The sequence below is a fragment of the Patella vulgata genome, chromosome 6, assembly GCF_932274485.2.
Source record: "Patella vulgata chromosome 6, xgPatVulg1.2, whole genome shotgun sequence".
NCBI lineage: Eukaryota > Metazoa > Mollusca > Gastropoda > Patellidae > Patella > Patella vulgata.
In genome coordinates this window covers 62960840-62974097 of record NC_065884.2, presented here as the reverse complement: position 1 = coordinate 62974097, position 13258 = coordinate 62960840, and the positions used below count along the sequence as shown (strand labels likewise).

Genomic DNA, 13258 nt, shown 5'->3' with positions numbered 1-13258 from the left:
ACTGGCATTGCACGTGTATACATTGGCATGCTAGTAAAAGAATCCTCGGTGCTGTCCGGGCAAACTGCTTCCCCTCGTCCGACGTGGTTTCCCCTTGTGAGTGGTGCAGGACGCAGGGCTTGACAAGGACTGTTGTCTAGTCGTTCGGATAGGAAGAAACACAGAGGTACCGTGTACACATTGTCGTGCACATAAAAGATCCCTTGACAGTTGGAATTCGACATAAAAGTGGGTCGTAGCGCAGCTGTCCCGGCAACGTTTCCCTCTTAGCACACTGCATTGTGTATGCCCGCCTCGATTAGCCCAGTCGGGGCAGAAGAGTAGGACGTTAAACCCCATTTCATTGCTTCGCCTCGTGTTGTTAGTCTTACAATAACCGAAGTATTGTGTTTAGACGCTAAAACCCATTCCGTGTCGCCATTAAATGATAATGTCTTGAGTTATCAACATAAAATAGGGCTTTTACAAATGAACATGTTAGCAGAAGTTTATTTTTCAGAAATAAAGATTTGTTTTACATGGTTTAGGATATCATTAACAATTAGTGTTACATATTTTATAAGAAAATAACAGGTGAAGATTTTATGGACAACAGAATCGTACTTTGTAATCTAAACAAGTTCCGTCAGGTTGATCTGCATTCAGGCATAAGAAACCAAAAGTAGGACCAATCTTTACAACTTGTCCAGCATCTCTATAATCAACTCCATCAACAGTTCTAACCTCAATACGCGATGGTACTGCACAGATGTTATCTCTGGGGTTTTCATGTCGAATCAAATCAAGTTCTTCATTGTCTGCTGTGGCAGTTGGGAGATCTCGACTATAGAACTTTGTCCATCGATTGCAAGCGACTGCTTCAGCTGAAACAACAACAAAAATGAAATGCAATAGGGTTTAACGTTCTATTTTGTCTTGCACGAAGCGGGATAATAAAGACCGGTTTCTGCCATGCAGAGTGCTCCGATGAACATGTATCCCAGACTACGACATTTCCAATGGGAACCACGATGCATAATCCTGAAAATTATTGTCTTGGTCAAGACCTGTACCGAACACGGGACTACATTGTTACTGAGCCAGCGCCTTACTCACCGAGCCACTGACACAACAAAAATCATACCACTACAACAGGACGATATAGCGGATTTGAACAGATGTATTTGAATGCAGAAAACCATAATTCTGATCAGATTAAATAATATGTACTATGGACTGAATTAGCTATCGATTGAATTAAAAATATTTTCTAATCTGTTTTAAAATTACCAACCGCGTCATTAATTACTGATCTAATGTCACATTCCAATCAGATCAATGTGGGTGCACATTTTCAATGAAGTCTCTACTTTAAACCGACTGGTATTTATAACGGCATGATAAATTGAAGATTCAAATTATTCGATATTCTCTGCATATACAGTAAGTATTGGAAGTTCTCACACGCCGCGTTGCACATCCTAAGGTTTCGGATTAAGAGTCGGGATAGGTAACAATACCGGGAACATTACCTCAAAATTTACCGCAGTCCCGAATAGAGCTTCCGTTACCCAAATCTTAAATATGAGAACAATGCACAATCAATACACAACAATAAATGTGCGAAGTTTAACTTTAGAATGTTAACTGAGACATACCTTCATGGTTGTAAACCACAACAGCCAGAACTAAAACTGCAAAAACCTTCATTTTTAGTATTCTTTGATCAGTTACGATTTCAGGAATATCAGATACAATTCTTATTGGTCTTTTATATCGTTTCCAAACTGCCACAAGGCGTGGCCAGTCATTGCACAAACACGCCCCTAAAAGAGTGAACGTCGTGATGACACAACTTCAAAGTAACAGCTGGGCCAAATCAGATAACTTCAGAGGCGGAGAGAGAGAGAGAGAGAGAGAGAAATGGGGTTTAACGTCCACTCGACACAAACTAGGTCATTTCGGGACTAATATATGGTTTAATTTTATTTCAATAATTCGCTTGTGCGTAGGGGTCTTTAGCAGTGGGAGGAAACCGGAGGACCCGGAGAAAATCCACGAGGTTGGACAGGCGACCCTACTCCTTGTCATGTACAACCGGGGATTCGAAACCACGCCAGTCGACTCAATGACAGACTTTATGATACAGCGCGCGCACGCTAACCATTCAGCCATCACCCCCCCCCCCCCCTTCAGAGGCGGATCGAGGTTCCGATGGTGCTAAATGATAAGGCAATCCTAGTGCTTAACAAATTAAACTAAATAACACCAGTACTCACCCTAACCCAAATCAAACAACATATCTACCGTAGCCCTAACCCTTAGCAATTAAAATCAACTAGTTATGAGAATCCCTAGCTCTAAATCCAACCCTGGTGTATTGCATGTATTTTTAATAAAACTAGGAAGTATCATGAACCAAATTTTTATCATAATAGGTCAGTGCTTATGTGGAGACTTATTCCCCCCCCCCCCCCAAAAAAAAAAAAAAATTCTTAAACCTAACCTACAATCTCGGCAACAATCACGTGCCCTGACCCAATTTGCATCTCAGCGACCGTGACAAAAATTAAGCTGGCCTTAAATAGATTTATCCCTTTCTTCGCAGTGCAAATTAAAACCGAGTTAGGTCTGTGAAGTAAATAAGTAAGTTTTAAACGGTCGTCAAATCTTTTAAGGGTTGAATTTTTAGTTGGGTCCTAGAGTATTCCGACTCTTGATAACTTTATGTACTACGTGAAATGGTGGCTGATTGGCATCATGTCGTGATGTCGTCGGGTCGCCCTTCATAAGGCGACAACCCGACAACCCGACATCACGACATTATAACCCGACGTCACGACACCACGACAACCCGACATCACGACATTTTTACGCGACAATACGACATTTTTACGCGACATTACGATATTCTTAATGTCGTGGTGTCGGGTGAAAATGTCGTAGTGCCGGGTTAAAAATGTCGTGATGTCGTGATGTCGGGTTGTCGTGATGTCATGATGTCGGGTTGTCGGGTTGTCGCCTTAGGAAGGGCGACACCACGAAATCAGGACATGACACCAATCAGCCACCATAACGTGATGTAATTACAATTCTCCGATCCACAATACCCATTGTTTCGATTTCCAGATGACCCTCTCAAAACTCATCCAGAAAAAAGCTACCCGGTCTCATTTCACTAATATCCTACCATCCACCCATTTTCTTAAACAGCATCATCGACACGGGCGTGCAGAGATAGGCTTAGAGTGGGTGGTCGCCCAGGGACACCCATTTCAGGTGGACATCGAATTAAATTTAATCGAAATTTGAAAATGTTTTTCTTTTTCACATTTCTAAGTACTAGTACTTGCATAGCTCTATACTCGAGTCTTTGGTGCATACACTGAAGGAGTTGGCCCCGGGCATGGCCCAACCTCTGCACGCCACAGAGGGATAACTTTTTACCCAAAACAAATTGCAAAAGAAATCAATCCAGTTTGGTTCAATCACACATATATATGACAACATCATACGAGAATTCGGCCGAAGTCGGGCACCGCGGAATACTGTGATTAAAATATTCAATATGGCGGTCACCAGGAAGTTTCCGGTGAGTTTTACACCCCATGTATAGGAATGTGACACCACGGAATCCGAAAATGAAGAAAGCTGAAAGAAACAAATTTGGAAAAACAAAACTTTTAAAATGGATTTTTCATTTTGTGCCGTTCATCTTTTCAAAATGACAGCTACGAATTTGACGAAAAATGATTAGATGGTTGAATATCGCGTAAGATATGTCTTGCAATATGTCAATTAAATAGTTTTTGTTCTCGGCGAATTCGATAATTGTATACAAATAGTGAATTTTGAAAAAACAAGAATGGAGGAAATTTCCTCAAAATGGCCGATTTTTCGGATATTATCATTTGCCCTTTTGAAATGACTTGTAATATGTTCGTTATATGTACTTCTGTGCCACTGAACTTAACCAAACAAAAGAGTTTGCATAATCATAGATGGTCAAAATTCAAAATGACAGCTCTTACTTTCCTAAAATGGCATATTTTTCAGAGTTTCGATATAGAGGTTAATAACAAAGTGCTGGATAATCGTCAACCGTTTTCTTGGATTGGCTTGTAATAACCATTGAAATTCATCATACGGGAATCTTAAATAGACAGATGCAGACATTACTGGGTTAGTGACTGTGCTTTATATATAAGTGGTTATCTTCCAGATCAACCCAGGTTCAAATCATTATTCCAGTTACAGGAGTTTAGTTGTACCTTTCTTCTACATCTAAACTATACTGGGAGCCACGACGGGTCCGTGTGTGATCACGGTGTTGGCTTTGAAATTAAGCTTCATTTTCGGCGCCAGTGGTGCATGACATATGGCCTGTCAAGGAACAGTGTATAGGCCTACTCGCTCGGGCGGAAACGCCGATGTCCAGGTAACATCAACGGATACTACATGGAGTTTGAGAGAGAAAGAGAGAGAGAAATGGGGTTTGAAGTCCACTCAACACAAACCGGGTCATTTCGGGATTAACATATGGTTCGATTTTATTTTAATAATTCGCTTGCGCGTAGGGGTCTTTGGCAGTGGGAGGAAACTGGGGGACCCGGAGAAAACCCACGAGGTTGGACAGGCGCCCCTGCTCTTTGTCACGTACAACCTGGGAATCGAAACCACACCAGTTGACTCAATGACAGACCTCATGATGGAGCGCGCACGTGCTAACCATTCGCCCCCCCCCCCCTTGCATGGAGTTAAACCTCATTCCATTTATAAATTATTGTAATAGATTTCAAATAAATGCTTGGTGCCTTTGTCTGGAAAAATTTAGTTGATATATTCCATATCCACAGGGGTGCATCAAAGAGACAATGACTAAACCTGATGACTTTCGACCTGATTTGGTAGGTATTTTGCCAAAACTGTGTTTGTCCGTATAAAGTTCCATAGGCGTGAGGCTGGGGATACAGTTAGACTGTTCACACATTTTGACATTTTCTGCTTTAAGTTTGTTTGATTAGTGATTAATCAGGGCTTCAGCGGCACAATTTACATTTTGGAACCAGGAACTGGACCCCAACCGCTACTCGTATTGTTGTTGTTCTTGGGGGCGATTCAGCCAATTCTTGTGCGATCAACATGAAACTCGGCATGCTTGTTCTTTGGACAATCGTGCATCAATGGACGGACTTTCCAGATGGCTGTATTGACGTCATACTCAGTTACTAGTCTATAGTGTGTGTGAGAGAGAGAGAGAGAGAGACAGAGAGAGACAGAGAGCGGGAGAGAAAGAGAGAGATAGATGGATTTAACGTCCACTTGACACAAACTAGGTCATTTCGGAACTAACATACGGTTCAAATTTATTTCAATAATTCGCTTGCGCGTAGGGGTCTTTAGCAGTGGGAGGAAACCGGAGGACCCGGAGAAGACCCACTAGGATGGACAGGCGATACCTACTCTTTGTCACATACAACCGGCGAATCGAAACCACGCCAGGTGACTCAATGACAAACCTTATGATACAGCGCGCACGTGCTAACCATAGAACGCTATGGTTTCTAAAGTACACGATGGTTTTCGGGATGATTTTTAAAATAAACTGCTTGGGTTGTGATTATTCAGGTTATAAAATGTTGCCAGGTAACAAAGCGTGACTTACAGATATACAAATCTATAAAGTTAAATAACCAGTTTTATTACCGGTTTTATCACGACATATGGTCCATATACCCATATAGACATCTATTTTCTGCGAGCGAAAGAGAGAGGGCGGGAGGGGGGGGGGGGCAAATCCTAGATAGATTATAGGAACTCCTGTTGCCTGGCTAAAAGTATATCCCGTGCTTTCGCAAACCGAATCGACACTCAAAATGAATTGCAAATTTAAATATTAATATACAACATAACGGTTATAAATAATCAACTTAAACATTTATCGGATTTGTTACTGAAAGATACATTATGTAAGATTTAGATAAAGAGCTAGCCATTCTTGCTATAATAGTTCGAAAATTGATAATGTAAAATGAATAATTTTAAAATGTCATTCAAAGTACTCTATTGCGAGCGAAGATATTAGCCTTTGAAGGTTTGACAAGACGTGTACAATAATTTCAACCACCGTACTGGTTGTTCGAAGCTAAATCTCGCTCTTCCATTTTTAGCTTAAATCAAAATATGGCTGAAATGTTCTAATCTATTTTATATCGGAGAAATCTGATGCCATCGAGAGTTGATTATGGCCTCGATAAGTTAATTAATGTCTAATTAATAATTTAGAAAACATTTCAGGCCTAAAGAAAGACTGCAATAGGCAGATTTAGCTCTTGCATTTATAATGTATGTTTAATATATCAGTTAAGTATTTTAATATGCATTAAATCGATTAAATATGACAAATAAATTTAACATATCACCGTCCTATTACATGTATAATGAAATATATTAAACGTGGAAATTAAAATGAGATATCAGTCTGTTGTAATATGTGTAAAATAAATATACATATTTATATAATATGGAAGATCATTAATATACGTCTATGGCTGATTGTTGATTTGTATAAATTGTTAAAGTAAGTGCAGGCGGACCACACATCACATAAACAAATATACAAAACAAACCACGGACAAAACACACAATGTACACAGACATTTCAACAATTTAAACATTGGGCTGATTGTTGATTTGTATAAATTGTTAAAGTAAGTGCAGGAGGACCGCACATCACATACACAAATATCCAAAACAAACCAGGGACAAAACACACAATGTACACAGACATTTCAACAATTTAAACATTGGGCTATAGAATGTATAATATTTATAATCACTCATTTTATATCTTTTCGACAGACAAATATGAAGTGGGTGATCATAAACCAACCGAATTTTTCTCTTACATCCTGATGTAATGTATAGTAAAATCAACTTTTAATTGTTGCCAATCTCCAAAATGATAATATCTCTTTAAGATCGACTAGTTTTACTCATGAACTGGATGTAAACATTTTGTACATATTAAATATTTCCCATTTGCTGCACTTGTTAGGATTTATTCATTGTTATCAACATATAATACTCACCATTTCCTGTGCCATTTTCATTTTTGATATGTTAGCAGCCTATAATTGTTTTGCTTCTATCTATCTTTACCATTAGTACTAACGTTTTATTTCGGTTTTATATAAGGACACAAAATGTCTATTTAAATTTATGATCTTCCAAATTAATATTTCTTGAGTTTTGTTGTTGTAGTGTGTGTTGCTCTTTTCTTAAGGCCGAGTGGGACATTGTACGGAAGCTCAAATACCAGCTATTTCTTGGGAGGGGGGGGGGGGGGTATTTCTTATTTGTATAAGTACACATGATTGTCGTCGTCCATGTCCGTCCGTCCGTCCACACTCTACAGGTCACAATTCTTATCCGATTTTGACGAAACTTGAAATATAGGTTTATCTCCAAATGATCTCGGATCCTTTCGATATCGCCATGCATCGGATCGAAACGTCATGGATTATGGCCGTGATTGTACGAAAAATCACGTTTTTAGCTTGTGGATCCTCTAGAGGTCACAATTTTTATCCGACTTAGATCACACTTAAAATGTATGTGTATAACCCAAAGATCTCGGTTCCTTTCGATATTCGCGCATATATCGGTCTGTAACTTCCTGGATTATGGCCTCTGATTGTACGAAAAAATCGCGGCGCTTTTAGCTTGCGGACCCTCTAGAGATCACAATTTTAAAAACCGTTTAAATATATCACCGTTAGACTATAATGATGGTTTAGTTAGAATTTCGTGAAAATCCGACCGAAACTGCCCGACAAAATGGCCGCTCTTTGTGCCGAAATAGTACAATTATCAAATACCAAGGTTGTAAATTAATCCTTTATTTTGTAAATTAATCCTTTATTTTGTAAATTAATCCTTTATTTTGTAAATTAATCCTTAAATTTGTAAATTGTACTTTTTACTGTTGTAAAATAAATTGTAATCTTTAATTTAGTAATTTTGTAAAAGAATTGTAATTCTTAATGTTGTAAAAAATATAATTTTTACCGGTACACAGACATAGTGTCTAGTATTAAATAGCAATGGAACAATTTACGACAAACCATGTGTCTGGTGGGGCAGTTCTACTCATTGCAATATACATGTAGGTCGATCTTCAGGAAAAAAACAGTTATAATCAGCTAGAAAACAGATATGCGGCTCTATTATGGAATACCAGAAGGGCGGGGTGGGGAGGGTTTCTCTGTGACCTCAAGTCTTTATGAAATCATCGATATACAACCCGACATTAATGATCAAAATTCCGAAGACATTCCAAAATATTTAAAGGGATTTATTGTTTGACATATCTATGTATAAAATGCCACGTCCGTTGATGTGCCTTGTGTGATTCATTTATTGTTTGACATATCTATGTATAAAATGTCATGTCCATTGATGTGCCTTGTGTGATTCATTACAATATATTTACCATTAAACATTCTGAGATTTATTGCTTAACTTATCTATTTAATTTGCATGAAATCATTTAATATGGATGAAATCTGTGACAATTAAATATTAAATATGACAAATAAATTAACTTATCAGTTTCTTATGTTAATATATTTTGAAACCTATTAAAATGTAGCAATTAAAATATGATACCAGTTTGCTGAAGAATAAATGCACAATTAAATTAACAATTAAAGGGGCAGATAATAAAGTTTATAGTAAACACCGTAAGTGATGCCATTTTACCAACAACTGTACTGTTAACAATTAAAAGTACAACTCCTAAGGAGTACTGACGTGTTTCAGTATGTCATTTTGAACTCTTAATAAAACCGGAAGTTATACTTCATGACCGAACTTTATTATATTATTCGTTAGTAGACATCGGGATCATCATAAATACAAAGGTCAAGGGTCATGGAAAGATTAGGTCATCATCTAGATGGCGAAAAGTCGAACAAACTTCAAAGTGAAACCGGAAGTAAACAAAATCGAAGTTAAAAAATCGGCTCCCTAAGGATTTTTGCCATTTGGAGTAGGTTTCATACAAAAAAAGTTTTCGAAAATCGGAATTAAAATGGCGGCTGAATATCGATTTGAATGGGTTTTTTTGTCAAATCCAATATGGCGGCCAAGCGGTTGAAACATAATATCTAGGGCTAACACCTCTATATCTCATTTTTTGTAAATTTTTAAAATTGAGAGAACTATTCATGTTCGGGGAAAATCGGAAGGCCTTGGTAATTTCAGGAAGTTTCCGGGAGCCGTCAAAAAATTTTAAATATGCCATTTTGAAGGCATCGGTGTGTTCCTTATTCCTACCAAGTTTCAACTTGATACCTCAAAATAGTGACCATCTTGGATGTCGAAAAAATGATCAAGAAACATTCGCAAATCTTTGATGCAATATTAATCGAGCGAACTTTCGAACTTCTAAAAACCGTCAGTCAGAGCCCATATGGGATTCGTCCAAAGAATCCAAAGATAAAAACCCGAAGAAGATCCCGTGAGCAATAATCGAGATATGGGCAATCTGAGATCAATTTTTGTCCCGGCCGATGAACAGTCCCTTTTTGTCAAAAATGAGCCAATTTATATCTAATAAACAGAAATAGACGCACGGAGGTCAACCACATCTACGTTGGCACCATGTACAGTTTCGGCTGCACAAACTGACTAAAGAAGAATAACGGTGAAAAATAGATCGTAAGGATTCCAAAATAGAACCGAGGTGGTGGGGAAAACCTTATTTTCATATTGCAGCTATATAGGGACAGATAGGAACGGTAAGAGGACAGGGTCCGATTTTCTGTTTATCTGAGAGACTTTTTGTGACACTATAGTGTCGTGAAATAGATGAATTATGAATTACTTCCAGGTTGTGTATACGGCCCATGACACTAGGGCGACACTTATCTTATTCAGATCTTTCATGCTGCATATAAAAAACCTCAATTTATCAATTGACTCTGGAACACAGTGTATTTATAACTAGGTTTATATATCAAATACAGGAAACTACAGCCTCTATGATAGAACATTAAAAGTTCAATAAAGTTCGCTAATCCTTAGCGTGTGTTTGTGGCGTGAGCCATTTCGGCCTCTAGTCTGAGCCGAGGCGGCTAAGAGGGCCAGTTGATATCTTCTCTTCCTAGCAACCCCGAATGATCTCTATAACTTAAACCCCGCACGTTCCTTATAAAGAGGGTTCGTGCATGAGTCATGTATTGATCCTCGTGAAATTGTCTGATTTTCTCCGGGTCCTCATGTTTCCTCCCACTGCTAAAGACCCCTACACTAAAGTGAATTATTGAAATAAAATTGAACGATATGTTAGTGCCGAAATGACCTAGTCTGTGTCGGGTGGACGTTACCCCCCTCTCTCTCTCTTTCTCTCTCTCTCTCTCTCCTTTGTATGATTGGGCAGTTGGATAAGTGTTTCATTAACCCAACCACCTCGAGATAAATGGTGGCAGGGACATCGTTAACGTAAGAGGATATCATTTAACACGTCGTTTGTTTAACCACTTCAATATATTAAACAGAACTGAAATTTAGCCGCCAACCCCGAACAGACCGGCTTCGCTCGGGGGTCATAACTCCGAAACCGGAAGTAGTAGACTAACGCCACCTGGCCTCTGTTACTCTCCGGTCCGAGCTACCCCTAAACCCCAAATTTCAGACTCGGGGCAGATCTAGTGTAGCCGCCAACCCCGAACAGACTTCGCTCGGGGGTCATAACTCCGAAACCGGAAGTGGTAGACTAACACCACCTGGCCTATTTTACTCCCCGGTCCAAGCTACCCCTATACCCCGAACAGACCGGCTTCGTTCGGGGGTCATAACTCCGAAACCGGAAGTGGTAGACTAACGCCACCTGGTCTATGTTACTCCCCGGTCCGAGCTACCCCTGTACTCCAAATTTCAGACACGGGGCAGATGTAGCCGCAAACCCAGAACAGACAGATTTCGCTCGGGGGTCATAACTCCGAAACCGGAAGTGGTAGACTAACGCCACCTGGCCTATGTTACTCCCCAGTTCGAGCTACCCCTATACCTCAAATTTCAGACTCGGGGCAGACCTAGTGTAGCCGCCAACCCCGAACAGACCGGCTTCGCTCGGGGGTCATAACTCCGAAACCGGAAGTGGTAGACTAACGCCACCTGACCTATGTTACTCCCCGGTCCGAGCTACCCCTATACCCCAAATTTCAGACTCGGGGCAGACCTAGTGTAGCCGCCAACCCCGAACAGACAGACAGACAAACGACAGTCACAAATATATATACTATTCAAAAAAAGTAGGGGATATTTGATTTTTAAGTGTTATTAAAGTCACCTAATGAAACTGACGAAGAAACAAATGACAAAATGAAATGAAGTTCACATTCATCGATTTATTCCAAATGATCGTTAGACTAAGTAAGGCACAGACTGACCATTATAAGGGTAAAATGATACCCGGGGTCAAACAGCAAAGTTACCACAGCATCACAACCAAGTCAGTAACGGGTAAATCCTCCTCTGTTTGCCAAACAAGCATTGATCCGACGTGGCATACTCCTAATGAGACGTCTAAGGTCATTTTGGTCCAGATTGTCCCATTCCTGTTGCAACGCAGCAGCAAGTTCTTGGACATTGGCAGGACGTTGTTGACGTTGACGTAACCTCTGTCCAAGCATGTCTCAGACATGCTCGATGGGGGAGAGGTCGGGACTCAGTGCTGGCCAAGGTAATGTGGTGATGTTCTGTTGTTGGAGGTAACCTGTAACGATCCTGGCCCTGTGACATCTTGCGTTGTCATCCTGGAAGATGAAACGGCGGCCATGACGTCGTGCGAACGGCACAACATGGACTGCCAAGATGTTGTCCCGGTAGTACTGGCCTGTAACACGCCCTGCAACAACATGTAAAGCCGTTCTTCCAGCAACAGTGATGCCTCCCCACACCATAACAGAACCACCCCCGAATCGATCATGTCTGATGACGTTAACGTCTTGGAAGCGCTCGTTTCGACGACGCCACACCCTCCTATGTCTGTCCAAAAAATCAACAGTGAACCTTGACTCATCTGAAAACATCACATTGCTCCAGCGTCGATTATCCCAGTGTTGACGATCCCTACACCAACGACGTCTTGCCTGAATGTGATGATCTCTCAAACAAGGGATCACGCGAGGACGTCGGGCGCGAAGGTGACCCCTATGCAGTCGATTCCGAATCTTCTGGCCACTCACTCTCACACCAGTGTCGTTTGAAGACGAGCGCTGATCTGATTTGCTGTGATGACACGATTTCTCAAGGCCAAGGTACGGATAAATCGATCCTGGGCTTGAGTTGTCGCCCTTGGTCGACCTGAGCGTGGTCTGTCCTGTACAGATTGTGTATCACGGTATCTGGACCATAGCCTGCTTATGACAGACTGAGAAACATTCATCGTCCGCGCCACAACCGCCTGTGTTGTGCCGATCTGTAGCATGCCAAGGGCACGTAACCTTTCATTTTGGGTAAGCCGACGCATATCAAAATTTGTTTTCTGGTCACTAAAACAATTAAACTGATGTTTCCACCCTGGAATTCAATGCCACAATGACTGTAACATTCAAAGTCAGAGTCGTGCAAATCTTGGGTTGGACCCCCATGATGATCCCAAGCATCACCTGCATTCCATGCGGTAGCTATTGGTGCGTTTGGGCGTCACATGTAACTGGAAATGTTTCTTCTGTTAGGTTCTATAGTGACTTTTTTCGTAGTCATTTGCATATTTTAGTATTATGCCCCCAAAATCAAATATCCCCTACTTTTTTTGAATAGTATATATAGATTACATTTTATCATATTTCAATTGTTATAATGATAGATAGATATAATTTACTGTACCACTCTGTTATATGGTTAGCCCCAGAAAGTTTATTGTATATTATATGTCTTTTCAATCAATCTGCATTTGTTATTAATTAGATCTACAAACATCGCTCCAACTTTGAAATGTTGCAGCTTTATGTTCGTTAAAACGTTATAAAGTCTTGTCATTACTCGAAATTGTCGCATGAATTGATGTGTCACTCGCTGCTACCACCAGACCAATGAAATTGCTTATTATAGCGAGCAGAAAATAATCATCGCTAAAACGAGTCCAGACATTCACACATTAAAGGGACAATAACACTCTTGCTGGCTTGAAAGCTCCAGAAAATAAATAATATCTATATCTAAGTACTATATGTTTAAGTGTCCTACCTGTTGTGTAAATTATCCATTA

General features: G+C 40.1%; 1 long non-coding RNA gene across 1 annotated transcript; it reads right to left on the bottom strand.

Moving 5' to 3' along the window:
• Window positions 1–471: 471 nt before the first annotated feature.
• LOC126825690 (uncharacterized) lies at window positions 472–2122 on the bottom strand. The gene is made up of 2 exons (XR_007682114.2): window positions 1638–2122; window positions 472–863 (listed from the first exon to the last, which is right to left on the bottom strand). It is a non-coding gene; the product is annotated as an uncharacterized LOC126825690 (long non-coding RNA).
• Between the last annotated feature and the right edge of the window lie 11136 nt (window positions 2123–13258).